We start from the raw sequence: 27,000 nt of genomic DNA, 5'->3' as shown, positions 1-27,000 counted from the left end.
TACAACTGGCTGCATAAATTGGTGGCATGCACCAGACACAATCAGGTTTATTGGCCAGCCAATCCAAGCTCTATGTCTGCACACGATGAGAGATTTGGGACATTCATCTTTTTATGCAAAGTCTAATCTTCCTTCAGTGTTCAGCCATTCTTGGAAGGGCCAGCCTTGCCTAAACATTAAGAGGGTATGGATTGTAACCTGTAGGAGAGGCATGCCTCTAGGGTCACCAAGAGCTCTTGGTTTCACAGTCTCAGAGGTCTTGTGCTTCCCAACCTGCCAATTACCTGTCAAGGGTTTACTAAGCCACCATGACAGTTGGCTGCTTCATGATCTGATGAACTCCACACAAAATTTACTTCCTTCCCATACAGCACCTACTTCTCAGACTGTGGATTGAGGAAGGTAGAACGCATCAGAGGGTCATTCACATACCCTGACCACTTCCCACAGTGGGCTGACACAAATAGGAAACATCGAAATGCATGTGTGGACTGTGCTATATTTCTCAGGTTTCTGGAAAGTCTCTAGCTATGGTTGTCATAGAGATCTGAGAATTGCCCTAGTCTGATTACCAGCTATCATTCTGTGACACTAAGTATTGGCCTAGAAAGTCCTTCAGTGGGTCTTCCCAGAATGTGAGTGTTCTGATCTCTACAGCTTCTAGTTATAACTTTGTCTAGAAAAGAATGCTTTCCAAGTATGATTAAATCAAGGCTGTCAAAGTGAAACTCTTGTGGATTCTACTGAGTTTACCTCAAACGAAATTTTCAGTGTCCTAGACAAAGAGACCCGGAGGGAGAAGTCAAGTGAAAATGGAAGAGGCCGTTTCCACTATAATCACATTACAGAGTAAAATATTAGGGGAAATGTTAAAGAAAAGAAAAATGTATACATTGAAAGCTACAAAATACCGTTGGGAGAAATGAAACAAAACTCAAGCAAGGAGAAGACACCTGGTGTTTGTGGGCTGTGGGACTTAGGCAGGTAAAGGCAGTTCTTCCTGAGCTCTTACCAATCAGTTCAGTGCTGTTCCTTCCTATCACGCTGAGGGAGGATGTGCAGACTCAGACTGAAATGTTTGGGGAGTAAAAAGAGGACAAAAACAGTCTTGAAAAAAAAATTGAGGGATTCCTGCCAACCAAAACTAACAGAACAGCCATGGTAATCAGGGCTGCGTGATATTGGTATTCAAAAGATAAAATATTGAGGGGGCTGGAGAAATGATTCCATGATTAAGAGCACTTACTGGCTTTCTAGAGGGTCCCAGGACCAACATCACACAGCACAGAGCACCTGTTCTTCCAGTTCCCAGAGGTCTGACTAGCTCTTCTGACTTCCAAGGGCATCTGCAGATAAGTTGTAGGCACGTCTTTACACACACACACACACACACACACACACACACACACACACACACACACACACACACACACACACACACACACACACACACACACTCCACACACACACACACGCATGCATACACACTGAAATAAATACTATGTTTAATTTTGTTAGGTGAACACAAGAGAGGTTTTCATATCCAGTGATGGATAAGTAGTATTGATCAATATGAACAGTACAAAAGAGGAACTGGACCTTAAAAGGGAAAAGGAGAACTAGAGTACCTGTGTCTAACTAATATGGTAATCTGACATATGCAGGAGCCAAGTATTTCACTGAAAAAGGAAGTGACGGAGAAATAACAAACAGACCAAATGTTTCAGAAGATCACTTCGCCCTAGCTGATAACCCTGAGAAATCCAAGCCAGGGAACACACAGTATCAAAACTGTGAAAACAGCCAAGGGGAAATCATTTGAAAAGAACCTGAAAAAAAAGACCTATGAAACAAAGAGAAAGTACTAGTTGAACTGTACAAATAGAATCTCTGTGCCCTGTGTGGAAGCATCACCTGTCAATAAAAACCTGATAGCCAATGAACTGAGGCAGGCTTAGAAGGTGGGTCATCCGGCGGAAAGAGGGGAACTCTGGGAGTTTGTCAGAGGCAGACTTGCCCCAAACTCTGAGGAAAGTGGTCGCGTGAAACTGAGCAGAGGTAACTAGCCACATGGCAGACGTAAACCAGAATAAACGGGTAATATAAGTTACAAGCTAGTCGAGGAATGAGCCAAAGCTTATAACTTAGGCATTAATTCATAAATAAATCTCAGAGTCATCATTCTGGAAAAGAGCGGGCCGGATAGAAAAGCTCACGTTTACAAATGTCCCATTGAGTGTGGGGCTAGAATCCAAGCTTTAAGCCTGAGAACTCCTGGATGGAAGGCAGTTTCCTAGACACGGTGGGGAAAACTGCAGAGAGACAGTGTGGAGGTGGCTCTCTTTTTAAAAAAAACAAAAACAAAAACCTTGCGGAATAGAAAACCCAGCTCTTCTACCAGAGCCTCAGTGCTCTTCCCAAGCACGGCTTTTAAACTAAAGGCTGTGAGCTAATTCACTGCACCTGTCTCTCTGACTGAAGCTTTAATGCACTTCCCAGGCTTGGCAGAGGGGTTGAGCAGCCTAGGCCTGTGAAAACCGAGCGTGGGCCTGAGGGAGAAACCTGTAATGGTCTGGAGCAGAGCAGCAAGCTGGGTCCCAGCCCTCTTCCCAGAGCGGGCAAAAGTCACAGGGCCAACAGCAGCTCCAACCCAAAAACCTGCAGGCAGCCTGCTGGACCAAGCTGATGGGGCAGAGCTAGCTGACATGTGCTAGCCTGAGGAGCCTGCAAACACAGAAGGACAGATGGAACATTTTTCCCAGAGCTGCAGTGGGACTGAAAAGCCCCAAACTTCTGAACTGGTAAAGTATATGTTTGAAAATAATGTTTGAAAATAGTAAAAGAGAAACAAATATTTAGTTTGAAAATAATAAAATCTTTTTTAATATTATTTAAGTCTTTAGAGAGTTAAATAATATTAAAAAATAATTCCCCAGAAGAAAGTTTAGAGAAAAATAAAGGAATAAAGATTTTCTTAAATAAGGAAGAAGATATTAAGTTTAGAGAAAGATGAGAGAAATGGAAAATGCACATAGAGAGTAAAATCTCCAACAAAAGGAGAAAGAAAAATAAAATAAAGTCTCCATAGAAAGGAAAGAGTTAGAGAGATTTAAAAAAGGAAAATGCTTTCCATATTTAAAAATGGGAGGGAAAGTAAAAGAGGACACTTGGACCCTGTATAATTTGCTCACAATATCACCATAAAATAATTATGTGTTCAATAATGATTATAATTCTATATATCCTGTTTCAGAAGGGATCAGAAGAAAATAGACTTAGAGAAGGAAAAAACTAAAAAGTTACATGCTAGGTTGGAGGCCATAGAGGATTCTTTAAATCTGCGTTAAGAATCTTCAGAAGAATATAACATGGAATCGACAATGACGCAAAAGGGTAGTTCCAGTTGAGAAAAATCCACAACTGCCTGAGAGATTAGGAGAGCAACCCACAGAGATACAATATACGAGTTAATGATGCCACCTTAGAGCAATGCCACACAGTATCTTATGCATTTCAGTTTACAGAGTTAAAATATGCATGCAAGTTGATACATCATACCGGTGATACATATCCAGAATCCCAGCGGGCTTTGGCCTTGAGTTCTGGATAGGCCGATTCTGTAATTACACATTAATTAGAAGTTATGGTTATTGTGGGGATGCCTATACAAACTAAAACTGGCAAGGCTCCAGCATATGTCCATAGTAAAATGAAGGGTATTATATAAAGGTATACCACACAATCCTATAGGACAAACCATTGTAGAGGGATCTGATCATACTTTAAAAGAAATGCTTACCAAACAAATAGATTGCATAACACTTTATTAACTTTAAACTTTTTAATGCTAATGAACCAAAAACAACAGCTGCTGAGAGACATTGTATCATGGGAAAAAAAAACTGCTGAACATACATGTATCAGCCTGTTTATATAGGGATGTGCTAACTTCAGAAATGTATGATATTTAGGAAGAGGTTTGGTATTTGTTTCCATAGGAGAGAAAAACAGCTATAAACTCCTTTCAAATTAATAAAAATCAGATTTAACCAGGGGAGACCCTCTGAAGGTCCTGACTGCAGGCAGAAAGAAAGAAAGAAATCAAGACGACCAATGAAACAGGCAAGATGTATCGCTGATCCTTCTACATGGGAACAGTTCAGAGATGGGCTCAGACATGAAAATGTCTCCAGCTTTGGAAACTGCTACTTTCTCTGCACCTCCTGCACACTCAGGCAAGATTTAATTCCTCCAGGTCTCTGATGGAGTTGAAGGCTAGACATTTATAGTCTGACATTTATCGTTTTAGTAGTTTACAATTTAGGAAAGTGTTTTAAAGTCTAGAAAGATATTTTTAAGCTGCCGATGGAAGTTTTGATAGAAAGTGATTTAGGTACAGAACTTTGGATTTACCAAGAGAGGATAGATGACCAAGTACTTTCTCCGAGGTTGCTACATACATATTGTTGTGGCCATTGTAAATGTAATTCTTATCTAATAGTTTTCATAATTGTTCTTATTGTATATAGGTTATTGATGTTATAGAGAGAACTTTTATTGGACTAAAAGGGAGAAATGTAGAGACAATATCTTGTGCACTGTGCAAAAAGCATCACCTGTCAATAAAATGCTGAGGGCCAATGAGCTGAGGCAGGATTAGAAGGTGGGATGTCCTGCAGAAAGAGGGGCACTCTGGGAGTTTGTCAGCGACAGGAGATTCAGTGGAACTCTGAGGAAGCTGGATGCAGAAACTGAGGCAAAGTAACTAGCATGTGGCAGACATAGACTAGAATAAATGAGTTATATATGTTATGTGCTAGTTGGGAAACGAGCCAAAGCTTATGTCCTAGGCGTTCATTCATAAATAATTAAGTCTTGGAGTCATTATTCTGGGAACAAAGAGGCCAATTAGAAAAGACCATGGTTACAAAAACAAGAAGGATGGAGGGGAAGGAAAAATTATGTACTTATATTATAATACCAAAAACAGGACTAAGGTATTCTGCATGGCAAATACACTTTTACAAAGGAGGGAGGCAGAGATTTCTCTGCCAACGTGGTGTAAGGTATAAGGGGGAAGAAAGACATGTTGCCTGAGTGCTACATCCAGAAAACTGTGTTTCAAGGATAAAATAAAGTTAAAGGTGCCCTCAGAAAAACAAAAAGGTGAAGAATTTGCTCCTGGTGCACAAAAAAGAAAAGGCTATATATACCAAGGCAGGCAGGACTCGGAGTGGAAACTCTAATAGAACATATGAAAAAGTGGCTGCTCAGTCACGCAAGTGCTTAAAGCAGGAGGACTTGAATTTTGTCCCCAGAACCTATGTGGGTGGGGGCGGGAGGAGGGATATAGGGTGTGGTGGACTGTTTGTAATCTCAGCACTCATGAGGCAGAGACAGGAAGGAGCTCCCAGGCCAACCAGGCCAGCCAGATAGGCAAGCTCTAGTTCCAGTGACCAGCCCTGTCTCACAAAGAAAACAGGGTGGACGATGACTCAGACGACACCTTTAATGCATGCAGATGAACATACAAACACATACATGCAAACCGTGTACATGAACAATAAGTCTGGAAGGACAGAATGGAGAGAGGCAGAACGCATTGCAGCTGGGACTGAGCCCTCCTCAGTAGCTGATGGAACCACGGGAGGAAGGAAATGCAGCCAGTGCCCGACCTCTGACAATCTGCTGGCCATACAGGACCTGGTGGAAGCACTAATACACCAGACATGCCCTGCGGGGCTTGTGACACATTTGCCAAAGCAGGCAAGGTCCTGCGATAGGAACACAATGCAAACACAATTAAGAGAATTGAAACCTGCAGTGTTCTCAGAGCATAATGAAGCCAAACGAGAAATCAATACGGAAGGACAACAGGAAACTCTCCAAGCACTTGGAGATTATACAAGGGCTTCTAAACGAGCGAGCCCTGGTTCAGAAAGGACGCCTCAAAGCACATTTAGAAGTGAACAGATATTGCCGAATGGGTGGGGATACAAGAGGGTGTGTGCATGATGAAGATGGAGCTACGATAGCAATGGTGGGGGACAAACAACACCACACGGTTACAACAGGAGCTCGCAAACTGTCACCCTCTGTGCACGGTCAATAAACTGGGAGAAATGCGGTGAAATAAACTGAAAACAGCATACGGAAAGAAACAAATATAATACTATAATAATATATAATAAACTATTATGTAATATAGTCATTATATATAATAATAATAATATAATAAATATAATAATGTATAATTCACAATACCCTCTCTGGACCTGAAATCAGTGCGACTAATGGAAGGAAACACGGGAGGAAACCAATGGGAGTGGGGGAGGGTTGCTGTTCAGAAAAATGATAACACATTAGAAAAACAACAAAAAGAAAGAGAAGAAATTTTTAACAATGAAGAGAGAAAAATATTACAAAAACCTTAAATTGGTCATTCTCTCCTAATGTTGCAGCCCTTTAATACAGTTCCTCATATTGTGATGAACCCCAAGCCATCAAATTATTTTGTTACAACTTCATAACTGGAATTTTGCCACTGTGATGAATCATAATCTAAATATTTGATGTGTAATCCTGTGAGGCTCGTGGCCCATAGGTTGAGGACCCTGCGCTAACTGTGTTGAATGTCAGAAATATAATGACAAATTTCGCTTTTAAAAAAAAAATCCCAGAAAAAAATAACAAATTTCTATGGAATTATTAGCACAAATTTTTCATCTGACAACTTTCAAGATCGGGGGATGAAATGGCCTTTTCCTTCCACCCAAATCCAGCAGCATGTGGATCATACTCATCAAAGGAAAAATCCACCCAGACAATGTCTCAATTTTGAACATCTATGCCCCAAATGCAAGAGCAAACACATTCATAAAAGAAACATTACTAAAGCTTCAATCACACATTGAACCCCACACATTAAGAGTAGAAGACTACAGCACCCCACTCCTACCCTTGGCTGGGTCATCGAGACAGAGATATGGAAACTAACAGATATCCATAGAACATTCCACAAAAACACAGAAAAGTGAACGTTCTTCTCAGCACCTCACGGAACCTTCTCCAAAGTGGACCATATAATTGGTCACAAAGCCAACCTCAACCAATACAAGAAGATTGAAATAACCCCAGGCATCTTGTCCAATCATCATAGATTAAAGATGGACCACAACAATAAAAACAACAGTTTTGTCTAACTTGTTGATTTTTCTCAAAGAACCAGCTCTTGTTTTCATTGGTTCTTTATATTGTTCTCTGTTTCTGATTGATTGATTTCAACCCTGAGCTTGATTATTTCCTGGGTGTATTTGCTTCTTTCTTCCCCCAGAGCCCTCGGATGTACTTTTAATTCGTTAGTCTGAGAACTATCCAATTTCTTTATGAGGGCATTTAGTCCTATGACCTTTCCACTAAGCACTGCTTTCATGGTAGCCCTTAAGTATGTTGTGCCTTCATTTTCATTGAATTCTATAAAGTTTTTAATTTCTTCCTTATTTCTTCCCTGACCCAATGATCATTGAGTAGAGAGTTGATCAATTTCAGGTTTCTGTTGGGGTGATGGTCCAGCTTTAATCCATGGTGCTTACAACAGAGATATTTACATAGATTCCCATTAAGACTAGGCATTCATTATTTGTCACAAGCACCAGAGAAATTTAAAAAAACAAACCATAATTTTGTGTGACTAAGTTAGCATTGAAGTCTTATATAGGTAAACTCAGTCAATATTTTATCTTCTGTCCTTGCACCTACAATAAATCATTAGTTCCCTTCTTTGACCTTTGGTTAATGGTTTTACAACCTCTTGGAATGTGTTCTAAGTTGTCTTTATACCTCAGAAGCAATTAATTCGTGACATGTAAAGATCGACTGAGTTCTAATTGCAGTTTTCATAACAGAGTGGGTTTTAATAGCAGTTAATATAATTATTAAATAAAGGGTTTAATGATTATAATATGATTTTAGGAATTCTTATAGGATGATCATTAAGAATTAAGAAATCATCTATTTGTCTGTATAGCATCACTGCAAGACAGTACATCTTCACTGATCTACAGAAATCTGGTCAAAAGGATGGGCTAATATCTTGTAATTACTACATATATAGTAAAAGCATATTAAAAATCAGGAATCTTCCCTAAACTATAGTCCCTTCGGCTTTGCCTAGAATGGCTCATCCATTGTGATTTTACAGAGTGAAACCATCTCAGGAAGATTACCTGCTAGTTTTTAGCTGCTCCTAGATGGCTCCTGGCACAAACCCTTAGCCAAACTAACAAAAAGGCAGAGAGACCATACCCAAATTAACAAATTCACAAATTGAAAAGAGAAAAATAACAATGAACAATGAGGAAATTCATAGAATCATTAGGTCTTACTTCAGAAGCCTATACTCCACAAAATTGGAAAATCTAAATGAAATGGATGATTTTCTAGACAGATACTAATTGCCTAACCTAAATTAAGGTCAGGTAAACTACCTGAACAGTGCTATAACTCCTAAGGAAATAGAAGCAATCATTAAAAATCTTCCAGCCAAAACAAAAAGCAAACAAATAAACAACAACAACAACAAAAACCCTGGGCCAGATATTTTTAGTGCAGAATTCTACCAAACTTTCAAAGAAGAGCTAATGCTAATACTCCACAAACTATTACACAAAATAGAAACAGAAGGAACACTGCTAAACTCATTCTTTGAAGCCACAGTCACCCCGATACCTAAGCTATATAAAAACTCATCAAATTCTGACCAATTTTCCGTATAAATATTGATGCAAAAATACTCAATAAAATATTCACAAACTGAATCCAAGAATGCATCAAAAATATCACCTAGCATGATCCAAGAAGGCTTCATCCCAGGGATGCAAGGATGGCTCAATATTTGAAAATACATCAGTGTAATCACCATATAAACAAACTGAAAGAAAAATACACATGGTCATCACATTAGATGCTGAAAATCTTTGACAAAATCCAATGCCTCTTCATGTTAAAAGTTTTGGAGCAATCGGGGACACAAGGTACACACCTAAACACAACAAAGGCAATATACAGGCAGCTAATAGGCAACATCAAATTAAATGGAGAGAAACTTAAAGCAATTCCACTAAAATCAGGGACAAAACAAGGTTGTCTGTCCTCTGCCTTTCTCTTCAATATAGTACTTGAAGTTTTAGCTAGAGCAATAAGACAACGAAGGGAGATCAAGGGGATACGAATTGGAAAGAAAAGTCAAAGTATTGATAAAGTATTCATAGATGATACAATAGTATACATAAGTGACCCCAAAAATTCTAACAGAACTCCTACAGCTAATAAACACCTTCAGCAAAGTGGCTGGATACAAAATTAACTCAAAGAAATCAGCAGCCCTCCTTTACACAAGTGATAAACAGTCTGGGAAAGAAGTTAGGGAGACAATACCCTTCACAATGGCCACAAATAATATAAAACACCTTGGTGTAACTCTAAACAAACAGTGAAAGACCTGTATGACAAGAACTACACAACTCCGAGGAAAGAAATTGAGGAAAATATCAGAAGAAGGAAAGATATCCCATGCTCATGGATTGATAATACAGTGAAAATGTTTGTCCTATCAAAAGCAATTTACAAATTCAATGCAATTCCAGTCAAAATTCCAGCACAATACTTTACAGATCTTGAAAGAATAATTCTCACCTCCACATGGAGAAACAAAAAACCAAGAATAGCTAAAACAATCCTGAACAATAAAAGAACTTCTGGAAGCATCACCATCCTGACCTCAAACTGTACTACGGAGCAATAGTAATAAAACTGCATGGTACTGATATAGAAACAAATAGATTGATCGATGGAATCAAATCAAAGACCCTGAAATAAACCTACACACCTGTGAACACTTGATTTTTCAAAACCATACAATGGAAAAAGAGAAAGCATTGTCAACAAGTGGTGCTGGTCTAACTAGATGTCTGCATGTAGAATGAAAATACATCCATATTTATCACCTTACATAAAACTCAAGTCCAAATGGATCAAAGACCTCAACATAAAACCAGATACACTGAACTTAACAGAACAGAAAGTGGGGGAAAGCCTTGAACTCATTGGCACAGGAGACAGCTTCCTGACCAGAACACCAATGACTCAGGCACAAAGTCAAGAATTAATAAATGGGACCTCATGAAACTGAAAATCCTCTATAAATCAAAAGACACTTGTCATTAGGACAAAAAGACACCCCACAGATGGGAAAAAGAGCTTCCTAACCCTACATCTCACAGAGGGCTAATATTCAAAATAAATGAAGAACTCAAGAAGTTAGACACCAACAAGCCAAATAACCTAATTAAGAACTGGGGCACAGCGCTAAACAGAATTCTCAACAGAGGACTTTCGAATGGCTGAGAAGCACTTAAAGAAATGTTCAACATCCTTACTCATCCGGAAATGCAAATCAAAACAACTCTGAGATTCCACCTTACAACTGTCAGAATGGCTACGATTAAAAACTCAAGGGTCAGCACATGCTAGATAGGATGTGGAGCAAAGGGAACACTCCTCCACTGCTGGTGGGAGTGCAAATTGGTACAACCACTCTGCAAATCAACTTGGTTTCTCAGAAAATTGGGGATAGTTCTACCTCAATACCCAGCTATACCACTCCTGGCCAAAGGATGTTCCACCATCCCACAAAGACATGTTCTCCACTATGTTCATATCAGTTTTATTCATAATAGCCAGAAATTTGAAACAATCTAGAAATTCCTCCACTGAAGAATGGATAAAGAAACAAGGACATCATGAATTCTGCAAGCAAATGGATTGGAACTAGAAAATATCATCCTGAATGAGGTAACCCAGACCCAAAAGGACATGTATGGTACATACTTGCTAATAAGCTATATAGCTAATAAAGCTATATAGCTTTATTAGCTATAAAGTACAGGATAACCATGCTATAATCAACAGACCTAAAGAAGCCAAGTAACAAGGAGGGCCCAGGGGAGAATGGTTGAATCTTTCTCAGAAGGGGAAACAAAATAGTTGCCAGAGGCCAATTGGGTGGAGGGGGGAGAGAAGAGAAATCAGCACGGAGCAAGCTCCAGGATCTTCCAGAGACCTGGGTTGTGGGGAGTCTCTAGACAGTCTATGAGGGAGGTTCTAGCTAAGACTCCTGGCAGTGGGGATATATATACTGAAGTGGCCACTTCCTGTAGCCAGGCAGGACTTTTAGTGGAGGGATAAGGATAACAACCCAGCCACAAAACCTTCTACACAAAATGTGCCCTGCCTACAAGATGTGCAGGGACATAGATAGAACAAAGACCAAGGGAATGGCCAACCAATGACTGCCCTAAATGAGATGCATCCCATGGGCAAGAACCAATCCCTGTCACTATTATTGATGTTCTGTTATGCTTACAGACAGGAACCCAGCATTACTGTCCTCTGAGAGACTTCACCCAGCAGCCAATGGAAAGAGAGATACAGAGATCCACAACCAAGATCTCCTGTAACTTGGAAGTGAAAAGAAGACTGGGGGGAGGGGGCAGGTAGAAAGTAGTCGGGAGGGAGGATGGGGAAGAGATGAGAGGATGTGAATGGGGAGGAAAAACATTAAATTTTGTTTGAAAATTCCATAATGAGGCCTAATTATTTGTAAGCTAAAGAAAGATAACATTTAAACCATCATATAAAAATTGTGCTCATATAGTGAATAGCATGATAGTTGTCACTCCTGGACACATGCCAAATAACTACAATCAGTCTTAGAGTAGTTTCTTCACCGTAAATAACAACCCTGTGACACATTCCCGTTCACAATAGCCTCAAAGGAAAGAAAGTAGATAGGAAATACTTAATCAAGGAAGAGAAGGAACTCTACAATAAAAACTTTAAACCATTGAAGAGAGAAAGACTCTAGAATATGGCAAGACATCCCGTCATCATAGGTTGGTAGAATCGATATCATGAAAATGACTGCTTTATCAACAGCTGTTTGAAGACTCATTACAATCCCGATGGAAATCCCCATCTCATTATCACAGAAATAGAAAACCCTGCGCTGAAACTCATATGGACCCACAGGAGACCCTAGAGAGCCAAAATAATCCCTAAGGAAACTCACAATGCTGAAGGGATCACAAGTCCAGAACTTGAGACATACTACAGAACCATGGTGATAAAAACAATATGGGACTAGCACCAAATCAGAACAAAATGGAAACCGTGAGTACATATAAATTCAGACGTTTACCTATTTGAGAAAGATACCAAAAACCTAAGCTGTGGAGAGGAAAGCACCTTCAATAAACGGGGCTGGAAAAACTTAGAGTCTACTTACAGAAGAATAAAATTAGAGCCATTGTCTACCCCATCGCAAAAATCTAACTCCAAGTGAGTAAAGGACCAACATGAGGCACAGAAACTGCTAGAAGGAAACATAAGCATGATACAGGTATAGCATATGATGATACAGGTAAAGGATAAGACTTCCTGGAAAGGGCTCCATTTGCCTAGGAATTAAGGCCAACAACTGACAAGCAGGACTTCGTAAGACTAAAGTGCTTCTGCACAGATAAATAAATAATCAACCAGGTGAAGAAGCAACCCACAGAATAGGACAGAATCTTTGTCAGCTACACATCTGACAGAGGATTACTACCCAGAGTATATAAAGAACTTGAAACAAAAAGTAATGACACGTTTGAAAAAAGCTGTGGGGGTGGGGGGTTGGATCTGAATAGAGTTCTCAAAAGAAGAAAAAAATTGACTAAGAAATATCTCAAAAAGTGTTCATCATCCTTAGCAATTACAGAAATGCAAATCAAAACAACTTTGAGACTTCTTCTTACTCCAGGAAGAATGTCGAGGGTCATCAAAACAACTGAAAACAAACCCTGGAGTGGATGTGGTGAAAGGGAATCTGTCATTTGCTCAGGGAAGATTGCCAACTGGTACATCCATTATTGAGAATCTTCAAAATCCTAAAAGTACGTCCACCATGTTACCCAGCCATATCACTCGTTGGCATTTGCGCAGATGCCGTGACATTCCCCTCCAAAGATACCTGCTCAGCGGCGTTCCTTGCTGTGCTACTCAGAATAGCTAAGAACAGGACATGACCTAAACGCCCTGTGACTGGTGAATGGATAAGGAAATATGCACATACACTATGGAATACTGTTTATCACTAAGAAGAAAAAATAAATCACCAACGTTTCAGGTAAATGGATGGAGCTCGATATAATCCTATTGAATGAGGTAACCCAGAACCAGAAAGACAAATGCCCTCCCCGTGTTCTCTCATCGGAGGCTCCTAGCTCCAAATCTTCAGATGTGAGTTCATATTCTGGCGTAACTGCAGAACCCAGGAAAGTGAAAAGGGACCATCACTGGGGAAGGAGCTGTAGGGTTAACAGTGGGCTGGTTGAGATCTGCAATGGGAGTGAGGAGAAGGACCCGGAGTTTCCACATAGGGCCTTGGTGAAGGTCTGGAAGGGTCCGTTCTAGGTTTATTCCAGCACTTAAAATCTTCGGTCCCCTGCTCCTGCCATGTTCCTTGTGCCTTAGGTGGGAGTTATTTACAAATAATTATCTATTGGCTCTCTCCCTTTCCCCATTTCTTTGATCAGATCACTTGTACCCTGCTATTACATCCTTCTTGGTACATTCTCTGGCCAATAAAATAAGATGTAAATCCAGTGTCTCCTCGTGACCCTGTCCCTTAGAAAGGTCTGTGATGACACTGTGGCAGCATGTGGCGTGGCTGGTGGGCACAAACACTGTGGGTCTTTAAGAAGAGGCCCTATCTTCCTAGGGCCACATTCCTATCAACTGAAAGCTACTCCGTGCCAAGAGTTCAAGCACCTCCCAAGGATAAAATGCAAGGTGACATGTCACTGTGACCTGAGGGTCATTGGCAATGCCATCTCCTAACAGATCATTTATACCTGTAAGAAGTCATCCTCTTCCCACTCTTGGGAGTGGATACCCAAGTCTGCACACAGTGCCTCAAACACAGAAAGAATGCTGTTTGTCACCAGTGCTCTGCTCTGAGCGTCTAACAGCTTAACCATAGTCCCAAGGCAGGAATCCACTTCGTCCCTCACTCAGGCTTGCAGTACTAGCTGCACACATACACACATGCACACACACGTGCGTACACGCGCACACACACACACACATACATTCAGGAAAAACCATGGCATTGTTAAGGTCAAAGCCCATATCCTGGCAGCCCTAAGAATTGTCTTTGATAGGCCAACTAAGGGGCAGGTAATGGTAAAGAGCAGAGGAAGGAGATTTATTCAGTGTGCACATTGGGATGGCCCAGCCACATCCTCTTAGTCCATCTGCAGGGTACTGATATGTGGCTCTTGTTTAAATAGAAGGCAAGGAGCTGTGTATGCATAAGAAAGGAGTCCTGGTCTGGGCATGGCTCTACCTTCCTGGTCCAGGCGTGGCTCTACCCATCATCAGTTAGTCCATTATTCTTTCTGCTCATGTCTGTCCTATGATCTAAAAGTTATAAGCAAAGACTAGAATCTCTTCCTGGTAGATAAATTCACTTGTCTGGCTACCACCTTTCTTTTGTCCCAGCATGAGATTCCTGAGAGATTCCAATTCCTCCTGGGCCGTTGTTCAGTGGTATACTGGCCATAGGGAGGACCACACATGTCTCTCATTAGGATGCCCTCACTCCTGCTCTCACAGTTGCCTGGTGGCTACAGTGCTGTGGTCCCAGCATCTCTTCAAGAGCTCTATTCTAGATGTCTAACTAGTGTCTTGGATGCATGGATCCCATGAGCAGAATGGACTATTCCTGATGAAGTCTGAAGAGAAATGTCACAGCCCAGCACTGCCTCGGCTAACCTGCAGAAGAACAGGACATGTGGGGAAGACCTAGGGACAAAACCCACACACAGCGCCATTCCTGGTGGCGATTGCAGACCTGCCCAGCTCACTGGGGGACTTTCAGGACCTGTCTCATTTGTGGATCACACGCTATCAGTAATTATCTGGAAATTGTACACTAAAATTGCTTCAAATTTGCCCTAAATGAAGTGCAGATAATTGTCGTAATTAGAAAGGAGATGCAGCCTAGGAAAGCTACAGAGATAAAAGTAAAATGAAACAGTGTTGATGTGGAGTGAGGAGACAGAGGCCGAGTTCAGACATAATTCTGGCTTTTGAGTGCCCTTTGGAATAGGAAGTATTAAAATGCCCAGGTCATTAATTAAGCCATCTGCCTCACTCTGGCATTATTGAGTTTGCATAGACACTCGTGCTTACTGCATTAAGGTAAAATGTTCCTTAGAGGAAGGACATTTGAAAGAATGGGAAGTCACACCATTTATCGAGTTACACTGGACTTATCTGATCTTTGGAGTCCCATCTCCTCCAAGCAACTCTATCTCCCATTTTTAAGAACCACTTTGTCATTTACTGACTGAAGAAACCACAAAGCGGGTTGACATTTTCATTAAAGGAATGAGAGTAAATTATCATGCCTGTGACATTCATCTAACAGACATAATTTACTGACCTTTCACTGTGAAAGTCCATGCCTAGCCCCTCCCGCCCCCCACCCCCCCATCCCCGTCTTTTGGAAATCTCAGAAAAAGAAAGATAAGAACAAGAGAAAGCTAAGATCCAAATATGTAAATCCTGGGTTGAAGGGGAAGCTCATTTCAGACAGTGCTCACTTTCCAAACATAAAAATCCGAGTTCACCAGAAGTCGCCTACAGTGAAGTCGGGGATGCCAACACACACTAGGAGACCCAGCACTGGGGAAGGAGACACAGGCAGATCTGGGGGGTGGGGGTTGTGTTGGCAGCCAGTCCAGCATGGCATATTTGGTAAGTTCCAGGCCAGTGAAAGATTCTGTCTCAAACAACACAGTAGGTACCTCCTAAGAAGTGACATCTGAGGTCATTTTCTAACCCCCACATGCACACGTGGATATGCATGCAAAAGAAAGGAAACAGAATTCAAAATTCTGAGAAATTGGGATGTCGCTGGCCTAGAATATACAGTCACTGTACGATTTAAGCTTCCTGCATGCAACGCACGAATTTTGAAATCCTCACATGCCCGACTCAGTTCCCTTCAAGTCTCAAGGACAGTGATTCCTTTAAATTACTGGTCTGAGGTAAAGGTTTGTTTCTGCTGTGGGAAGCTAGGCCTGCCATTGTCTGCTGCCTTCAGGGTGCCAAGGAGGAGAGAGCTTTCCCACTGTCCCTTAGAGCCTTTGTCCACAGCCCTGCAGACCTGCAGCACAAGCAGGCTGCTGTCCCGCTGCTCAGGTGAAAACCCACCCAAGTGGCTGAACAAAGGTCTTATTCTTCACATCCACTGTCAGCCTGGAAAGCCTGTGCACTAACCCAGAGGGGGCTGCCTACTACCCTGTCCTCTTGCCCAGAAGGAGGGGTGGCCCTGTGTTTCCAGGAGCACATGAGAAGAGTGACCTGACCCTCTCCAGCTCTTCCTAAGGAAGAATCAGGCCCAGCAGGGTGATCTCAGCTGTAGAAACTAAAGAGAAAGAGACACAAGAGCAAGGGAGTGACAGAATGTTGGCCCACTGGGGCCTTGTGCAGCTACAGAATGTTCCCCTCTTCCCCGGGAGGCACTTCAAGAATGGGTGAGCCAAAATAATAGTTCTAAAATGAAAGACAGGCCGTCTCCGGGCCAAGTGTCTCAGAGTAGCCAGAACATGACACAGCAAGGTGGCTTCAAAGAGCAGAAAAGCAGAGAAAAAACCCTTGAAAACCCTGAAGCTCCCAGAAGCTCAGCCCCCCATCCAGCATGTCATGCAGAGGCACAAGGGGACATAGCAGTCTCTCAGAGACAGCGTCCTGCAGGGCAAGTAATGCCATCCCCAAACAGGAAAAGTGTCTACAAGTTCATCCCAGAGAAGAAATGGAGTCTGTACTTTCACTCTGCAGTCCTCAAATTTCCCCATCCCTGCTACCCCTAAAGCTGAGAGACTCCATTTCCAGGAGCTCTGCTGTACTGGAAATCTAAAGACTCTGCACAAAGCACTTACCTGTTTGTATAAGGCTCTGGGGTCCAGCCCCAGGAAAGAAAGGTGGGAAACAGGGAGAGTAGAGAGCTTAAGATATAAACAGAAACAGGAACATGCACATACACACACATACACCTAGGGGATAAAGGGAGGGATGGAGGGAGAGAGAGGGAGAGGGAGAGGGAGAGGGAGAGAGAGAGAGAGAGAGAGTTGTTCTAGGAAACAGTGATGATTACAGACCAGAGGCAAGAAGACAGAGGTATTTTCTTGGCATTTGAGCTGAGGTTATGTGAGGATATAATGAATTTGTGCCATGCTCATGAGAACATCCTATTCTGATATTTCTCCAGAAGTGGAACTGGACTGGTAACGAATGAGAGAAGGAACCCCGGGACGCCAAGACCTCATTTCTAGAGAATAAGATTGAACGATGTCTCCACACCTCAGTCGTTTTTCTGAAGACAACTAGCATTGCTGTGCTGTATGTATAGATGCATAACCTTGAACTGAGTGTGCTGGCCTGTGCAGCAGGCTTCTCTGCTGAGCTGTAAACTCCTAACTCCATTATGGAAGGAGCCTGAGTAATAAAAACTGCTTGTCATGCAAATTGCACCCAAGTGCTCAGCTGCTCTGAGTCCCTGGTTTCCCAATTCATTTCTTCCAGCATTAATCAGGAGAGACAACTTGGCCACCCTTTCTCAATATTCACCAGACCAGATCAGATGCATATGCAGTAGATTTAGTAAAGAAAATACAAAAGGAGAGGAGACAGAGATGCAGTAGGAAAATGAGAGCAGGAGTGACAACCCTGGCAGAGCACAGAGTTCCTTTAAAGCACCTAAGGGCGCACTCCTAGTCTTAACCTTTCTCGTGCATCTGTGGCCTTATTTAAAGAGTTAGGCAGATACTGCTGTCTTGGTAAGTCATATAATTTATAACATTAGTGGACTTTCTTAAGATTGACCATTTTGAGTAAGGCACAGTGGGCCTTTAGGAGTTAGGCTGTAGCCCAGATGTTGCTTGTTATTTGGTTGGTTGTTTGGTTAGTGGTTTGGCTAGATGAATGCTTTGTTGGGTGGTTAGTTGGGTGGGAGGGTGAGTGGGTGGTTGGTTGGGTGGTTTAGTATTTGGGTGGGTGGTTGGTTAGTTGAATGGTTGGTTGGTTGGTTGGTTGGTTGGTTGGTTGGTTGGTTGGTTGGTTGGTTGTTTGGTTGGTTGGTTGGATGTGTGGGTGGTTGGGTGGTTGAGTGGCTGGGTGATTTGGTGGTTGGGTGGTTGGGTGGTTGAGTGGCTAGGTGATTTGGTGGTTGGGTGGTTGGGTAGTTGGGTGAGTGGCTGGGTGATTTGGTGGTTGGGTAGGTGGTTGGTTAGTTGGGTGGTTGGTTGATTGGGTGAGTGGCTGGGTGATTTGGTGGTTGGGTGTGTGGTTGGTTAGTTGGTTGGTTGGTTGATTGGGTGAGTGGCTGGGTGGTTTGGTGGTTGGGCAGGTGGTTGGTTAGTTGAATGGTTGGTTGGTTGGTTGGTTGGTTGGTTGGTTGGTTGGATGGATGTATGGGTGGTTGGGTGGTTGGATGTGTGGGTGGTTGGGTGGTTGAGTGGCTGGGTGATTTGGTGGTTGGGTGGGTGGTTGGTTGGTTGGGTGGTTGGTTTGTTGGGTGAGTGGCTGGGTGATTTGGTGGTTGGGTGGGTGGTTCATTGGTGGTTGTGAGCATATTCTTAATGGCTGAGTCATCTCTCCAATTTTTTTTGAGACATTACATCACTTTCAAAGACTGAGTATCAAAAACAGGGCAGCCCGTTTTATGACTTTGCAAATCCAGGCATCAGCCAAGAAGGGTGGTCACTGTAACAGAGCACAGACTGTTGTTTTTGTTGCCCTCGTGCAGCTCTGCCCCTCCTTTTCATCTTTGTTTGAGTAGTGGCATGAGCACTGGGTTACACATCATTATCTAGGTCCCATCTGCCCTCCCCAATTTATGTTTGTCTTTTTCTCTACTAAACTCACATGCGAGTTTGTTCGTGTGCTTTACATCCTGCTGAGGATCGTCGGACACGTGATACTGCCACGTCTCTCTGATGTTAGGCTCAACTTGGTTAGTTGTCTATTCTGAACTTCTCATCTGTATTTAGATGTAAGGTGACTTGAAGCACTTATAAAAATGAACCCGTAGATGCTACTTCTTACAAAAATAGGAGGGTAGGAGAGAGAGACAGAAACAGAGAGAGACACAAAGTGGTGAGGGAAAGAGAAGAGCCAATCTGAAATGTAACTGGTGATTTCAGCATCTCCCCTTAAAACTCACACAGAAACCCAATTCCAGAAGAGCAGCAAGCATGTGTGGAGGGAACAGGTGTTGCTGACAGCCTGGTGGAGAAGCATAGAACATTCCATCAGCACTGACTACACACCTGGTCAAGATGGGCTGTTTCCCCCTCATTCACCAAGCTAAGAAGGGTAAGAGGACTGATCTCATTTCTGCCAGAGGATTGTGGCAGAAATAACATGACCATGCTGGTATAGTCCAAATATTTGGGAATTCATTTTCTGCTGCACTGTCCAAGGAAGGAACCTCTAATGGACTTAGGCAATGGTTTTAACTGAAGAGCAAACATGGCAAGATTGATATATTAGACTTGAAATACATTACAAGATAAAAAAACATTCCTTTTAAAGGCATCAGGATGAAAATAAGGTAACAGATTGAGTAAAAGGAGATGTTTGCACAGCAGCATCTGAGAAAAGCTTACTGAGAATACAAACATAGGAAGAATCATGACAAATCTATCACTAGAGAATCTCATTAAAAGGGACATACAGATTTCAATGGTAGTTCACCATGAGGTGGAATAAATGCTGGTGCATGTCTTTCTTAGTTAGGGTTTTACTGTTGTGAACAGACCATGACCAAGGCATCTCTTATAAGGACAACATTTAATTGGGGCTGGCTTATAGGCTCAAAGGTTCAGTCCACTATCATCAAGGCAGGAACATGGCAGCATCCAGGCAGGGATGGTGCAGGAGGAGCTGAGAGTTCTACATCTTCATCTGAAGGCTGCTAGCAGAATACTGCCTTCCAGGCAGCTACAGTGAGGCTCTTAAAGCCCACACCCACAGTGACACACCTACTCCAACAGAGCCACACCTAATCGTGCCACGCCTTGGGCCAAGCATATACAAACCATCAGAATGACCAACCATTGTTCACCCTTAATTGGAGGAAATACAAAGTCCTTGCTCTATACAATTCTGAGCCTGGCATTTAAACAAAAATATTTAAAACCAAATCCCATGGTGCATTCTATGTTAACTACAGTTTGAATATGCTACAGTTAGGGATATGTTACAGATCGGCCCGAACACTTTGGAAAATAGCATGAAAACTCCTTTAAAAGCTAAATACCGTGCTAAGAGCATAGCTCAGTTGTTAAGGTGCTTGCCTACGGTGCTTGAAGCCCTGGGTTCCATCCCCAGTGCTGCATGTGCCCAATATGGCCATGCATGCCCTGAGGCCTGCCTGGACCACATAAGAACTGGTACCTCAGAACAGGGAGCTAAATGCAGCACTCACATCTAGATATGTTATTCAAGAGAAATAAAGACACATGTGAAACAAAGACCTGTAAGAAAATGTTTGGGCTCATGGTTTCCATGCAAGTGAACTTCTTGTATCTCTGCTAACCGGTTCCTGGGTGTGGCCAGAGGTAGGTCATCAACAGCTCTAGAGAAGCAGAAGCATCAATGATTAAAGAAAGTATGACTCATCCTCCTTAGTTTCCCCTTTATCCCTTTATAATACTTTATTCCATCTCCCCTTCCTAGGAAGATGCTCTCCTTCTCCCTTGTCCCTTGCTAGATACCTAACCTCTGTGCAAATTCTAAACAATTCATACACATTTGAAGCTTAAGAGTGGAGGGCCATTGGGCTGTTTGTTTGTTTTACTGACTACTGTGAATAGAGCAGCAACTGACAGGATGGACAGGTGCCACTATGGTAGGATATGCGCTCCTCTGGGTATACAGCCAAGAGGGTTTAGCTCTTGTAGGAGATTCACTGTCGGCCTTTTGAGTAACCTCCATAGCAGCCGCACTTGTGTTCTGTCATTGTTTCATCGATCCTGACAATTTTGTCCAGGTTTGAAAACCTGAATCTCAAAGTAGCATTAAGCTTGCATTTCCCTGATGGCTAAGGATGTTGCCCATTTCTTTAAGTGTTCTAGGTCATTTGTGTTTCATCTTTTGAGAACTTTTTGTTTAGTTCTGCACCCCATTTACAAACAACAGTGACCTGCCTGAAAGATAATTGGTCTAACAGTGTCACAAATGTGGGAGGAGTCAGCCATTTTTCAGTGGATTTAAGGTCCACTCCATGACCCAGAACCCATATCTGATACTGTTAATAAGGCTAAGAACCGAAGACTAGGTATGGTATGGGTAATGGGGGAAAACTCACTACCATTATTGTTCCAGACGAACATAGCAATAAAATGATAGCTATAAAATGACTTCTAATGGTATATTGCTCTACCTATAGATCATTCCACCCAAGTCCTCATCAGAGAAACTTTTGCTTGTGGCACAGAGATCCACACAACTGGACAGTGTGCAGAGATCGGGAGAACTTGGAGCACTCAGTCCTAAATGGGATCTCTTCATCAAACACCTCCCCGCAAGACTCAGGGATCTGTATGGAGGCGAAGGAAGCAGAAATATTTTAAGACCCAGAAGTTGTGGGTCACTTCAAGGAAACAGGATCTCTCAGACACGCAGGGATAATACACATAGGAACTCATGTGTACCACAAGACCTGCACAAGTTTAAGCCAGACCAGTTCCCAGCAAAGACTGAGAAAAGGAAGTAGACACGAAGTCTCCCTGCCCCCAACCAAAATGTTGCAACTGATAGCTGCTGGGAGGTGGGAATTGGTGTTCTCTGAAGGACAGTCACTGGGAATGTCAGCCACACTCGATGGCAGGCCCCATGCCCTAGAGTAGTCAACCAACACAAAACGGACTCTCTGCTTTTTGTTTTGGATTTTTTTTTTTGCTTTGTTTTGTTTTATTGATTTTCTTTCTTTTGTTTGTTTTGATATCTTTGGATTTTGTATTGTTTTGTTTTTCTTGGAAGATATTTTTTTGAGAGAAAGAGAGATAGGAAGAGAGAACATGAAGTGGGGAGTGCAGGATCCAGGATCAGTTGGGGAGAGAAAGTAATATGATCAAAATGTATGGAAAAAATAAAAATAAAAAATGACTTTCAATTAGGACTTCATGTGAGATCTGTGATCTATAGAACATTAATAAAATGACAAAAAAGTGTTTCAAAGGTGTAAAGGAGCCAGGTATAGTGGCTTGTGCCTTTCATCCCAGCATTTGAGAGGCAGGGACAAATGAGTTCGAGGCCAGCCTAGTCTACATAGTGGATTTCGGACAGGCAGGACTGCATGGTGAAACTTTGTCTTGAACAGGCAGGCAGGCAGGCAGACAGACAGAGTGAAGTTCTCTGGGCAGCTGTTTCTTGGTTGATATGATTAGATATTTGAATAGTAATGAGATGACTCTCAGGGAACTTTATTGTGCAGTATCTACCAAAAATGACTACTTACACATAGGTTTAGCTAATAGTCTTTATTAGATATTTGACAATTACATTGGGTGTTCAGAATCAAGTATAGCCCTAAGCCTTTCTGAGGGTGAGCGTTTAGGCACGAAAGCCATATCCAGGGTTGGCATACTCAGTAAACAAGATTTATCCAGAAATGGAACTACAGCAGCCAGAAAGCAACAGTATTACATTTAGAGGTTTTCCCAGAACTATGAACATTGATGGATTTAGGACTTTGTTTTCATTTTGGTTGGTGGTGCAGTCTACATGCTGAGTCATATGACCTGAATGGTACTTCCATCATGGGTCAGTTGTTCTAAGGGACTGGGACCCTGACAGACTTATCTGGCCAAACGTCTCACAAAATAATAGCACAACATCCCTTATAGCAGTTAATCATTCAATAATAGTTCCTCATGCTTTAGTGTTAGCTTCGCACTGTTGCTTGTCACTGGGTTCACGAGACAGCAATGCCTAAATTGTGCCTCAAGTGTCACTGCACTGACATAGGCTCAGAGCACTGCTATGAAAGCTGTGTTCCCGGCCTGCTGCCTCTCAAAGCCTTGGTCTCTTGTTCCTAATTGAGGACAGCCATGCTTACTTTGAGCAATATAACATTTAGATTGCTTGGTAAGTGGAGTATGCCTAAAAATGTTACTGTTTATATTCAAAATCACCACTCTTAAGGTGAGAAAATTGTAAAGAGGGAGGAAAAAAAGAACCATCTCACTGGCACTTCTTAGATCAATCACTTAGAAATAAATCACTGTCTTTAAAGGATGGTTCACACAGGAAGGCCATAACGTATTCAGGCGAAGTCTCCAGAGGTTTAATGGAGTTGAACCATGAAAATAGCCTCACCGCAGAAGCTGACTTCCTGGACAGCTATCATTTTTCTTACCCCAATTTTGGAAAAATCAAGTGACAGAAAAGATAACTAAAACGTAGACCACAGAGTAGGACTCCTAAACAGTGGTAGGGAAGACTCAGCTCCCATGGCAAGAAGACTGATCTGTGCTGGGGAAGCCATGCTGTTTCCTTTCTGACCAGTGGCCACTGACTATCACTGAATTCCTTACCAGAAGCCCCTCATCCCACCTTTCTGAATACCAGCCTGGAAGAAATTTTTTTATCAATGTTGGCTTCATTTTAAAAAGAAAGTGACACCCAAAGGCTATACATGGACTGACCCTGGGCTCCAACCTCATAGGTAGCAATGAATATCCTAGTAAGAGCACCAGTGGAAAGGGAAGCCCTTGGTCCTGCCAAGATTGAACCCCCAGTGAACGTGATTGTTGGGGGGAGGGCGGTAATGGGGGGAGGATGGGGAGGGGAACACCCATAGAGAAGGGGGGTGAGGGGTTAGGGGATGTTGGGCTGGAAACGGGAAGGGAATAACAATCGAAATGTAAATAAGAAATACTCAAGTTAATAAAGAAAAAAAATTAAAATATAAAAAAATAAAAAAAGAAAGTGACAGAATTATCCCAGTGCTGGACTTTGAAAAATTACATGTGCAATTTTCCAGAAAATGAAATTGTTTAAAATTCTACATATGCAGAATTTAACAAAAATATGTCTTTCAAAACAAGATACATGTGGTGTGCACATCTGAAGATAAAAAGGAACATACAAATCCCACCCTTAGAACACGATCACTACCAATTAGACATGGTCTGTAGGGAACCACTTCAATCAGCACACAGGGGAGAAGGGTGTGGTGGACACCCCTGCTTTCCCAGGGGTGAGCATTTGTCCATCTGTCTGTTTCTGTTTCAGTGCATTTCTGAGTAAATCAGTGAATCTCCCGTGCCAAGGCTTCAGCCTTGAGGAGCACAGGGCACTGTCTGAGAGGCCCCTGGGGCCATGATGACGCTACATGTATGTTTTGTAGAGTCAGGAAATTACAAGAGCACAGCAAGAGAAGTAAGCTGACCACTGAGAGGCTGATCAGCTCTGGAGTATCAAAGCTGACTCTCCACGCTGAGGTCATCCCCTTTAGACTTCAGGACATTGGTCTTGGATCATGTTCTTTGTTCTGTTCTCCACACCATGGAAGTTACTAGAACATACCAACATCAAGAACAAGTCACAAACTGCCACATTTCTGAGCTGAGTCTTTCTTAGACAAGAATGAAATCTGACACCCTCTGTCTTCCACATGAAAAGTAGCACCATTTGAGTGAAGCGCATGCCATAGCAAGTCTACTCACAACAAGCTGTCAGCAAGACCACTAGAGCCCCAACAGCTACTGTCCTTAAATAGAAGCATCACAGTTGACCCTCAAGTCATGCAGGGAATTCAACAAATACTGTGGTTCAATTATTACTGAGGTTAGATATTCCCATCAGAAAGAAGCATTGTCTAGTGTGCCATCTTGCTTCCTATTACTGTGATAAGCACCATAGCCAAGGTAATATGGGAGGGAAGGGTTTACAGCTTACAATCCATCCTCTGGGGAAAGTGAGGCAGGAACTCATGGTCCAAACCTAGAGGTCAAAACTGAAGTAAAGACCATGGAGGAATGGTGCTTACTGACTTAGTCCCCATGACTTGTTCAGTCTGCTTCCTTACACAACCCAGGATAAACTGTCTAGGGTTGGTGCTGTCCACAGTAGGTTGAGATTTCCTATATCAACTAGCAATAAAGAAAATGATTGATAGACATTGCCATGGGCCAGTCTGAATGGACCAATTCTTCAGTCGAAGCTTCATTTTCCCATGTGACTCAAGAATTGTGTCAATTTGATAGTTAAAGCTAACTATGATATCTACGCTTCCTTCAGTCTGTAAGCATAGTCAAATATATTAGATGTGTGTGTAATGGGGTTCATATGTACATGTGTGTACTTATGGGTGCATGCATACTGTATGCATGTGTGTGTGTGTGTATGTGTGTGTGTGTGTATGATGTAGATGTAGAGGCTAGAGGTCAACCTCAAGTGTCTTCCTTAATTGCTTTCTGCCTTCTCTTGAGACAAGATCTCTTACTAAACCTTGAACTCACCAAGTGGGTTAGACTAGCAGATCCCAAGGATTCTCCTTTCTCTACCTCCCCAGAGCTGAGATAACAGGTACATGGTGCCTGCCCAGCTTCTTACATGCCTATAAAGTATAGCATAAATCAGGAGGAATTTGTTAATATTTAGTAGAATGATCGTAGTTGTTCTTCTCTTAGGGCCCATGACCTGCCTAGCCACAGATTATTGATTTCATAGTGGTGCCTTGTGCATATTCTATCTTGTAGACCATGCCTTAAATTCACCAGAAAGTAGTTGATTACTTCCACAACACGGGTGCCACTACGGCATGAGTGGGCAATCATTACTACTGTTAATCAGAGTTCACAACTGGATGACTGTATTAGTCATGGTTTCTATTCCTGCACGAAACATCATGACTGAGAAACAAGGTGGGGGAGAAAGGGTTTATTCAGCTTACACTTCCATATTGCTGTTCATCACCAAAGGAAGTCAGGACTGGAACTCAAGCAGGTCAGGAAACAGGAGCTGATGCAGAGGCCATGGAGGGATGTTACTTACTGGCTTGCTTCCCCTGGCTTGCTCGGTTTGCTTTCTTATAGAACCCAGGACTACCAGCCCAGGGATGGTACCCACAATGGGCCCTCCCACTCTTGTTCACTAATTGAGAAAATGCCTTACAGCATTTGATCTCAAGAGAAGCTCCTTTCTCTGTGATAACTCCAGCTTGTGTCAAGTTGACACACAAAACCAGTCAGTACAATTGACCCCTTGTCAACTTAGCACACAAACACATCACTACTAAAGCTTGACCCTTACTTTTTCATTCATCCCCAAGATATAAATAATTTTAAAAGTCCCACAGTCTTTACAAATTCTTACATATTAAAATTTCCATCCCTTTAAATTATCCAATCTCTTTAAAAATTCAAAGTCTTGGGTTGGGGATTTAGCTCAGTGGTAGAGCGCTTGCCTAGGAAGCACACAAGGCCCTGGGTTCGGTCCCCAGCTCCGAAAAAAAAAAAAATTCAAAGTCTTTTTTACAGTTCAACATCTCTTAACTGGGTTCCACTAAAATACTTTCTTCCTTCAAGAGGGAAAAATATCAGGGCACAGTCACAATCAAAAGCAAAATCAAATTCTAACCGTACAATATCTGAGATCTTTTGGGCTCCTCCAATGGCTTGGGTCACTTTGCCAGCTCTACCCTTTGTAGCACACACCTTGTCTTCTAGCTGCCTGTACTCCACTGCTGTTGCTGTTCTTGGTGGTCATCTCATGGGACTGGCATCTCCAAAACACTGCTGTCTTCCACTGCAACTAGGCTTCACCAATAGCCTCTCATAAGCTCTCTTCACGGTGCCAAGTCTCAACTCCTTTGCATGAACC

This window comes from Rattus rattus, chromosome 15 (genome assembly GCF_011064425.1).
Source record: "Rattus rattus isolate New Zealand chromosome 15, Rrattus_CSIRO_v1, whole genome shotgun sequence".
Classification (NCBI taxonomy): Eukaryota; Metazoa; Chordata; class Mammalia; order Rodentia; family Muridae; genus Rattus; species Rattus rattus.
Note: the sequence above shows the minus strand (reverse complement) of the source record.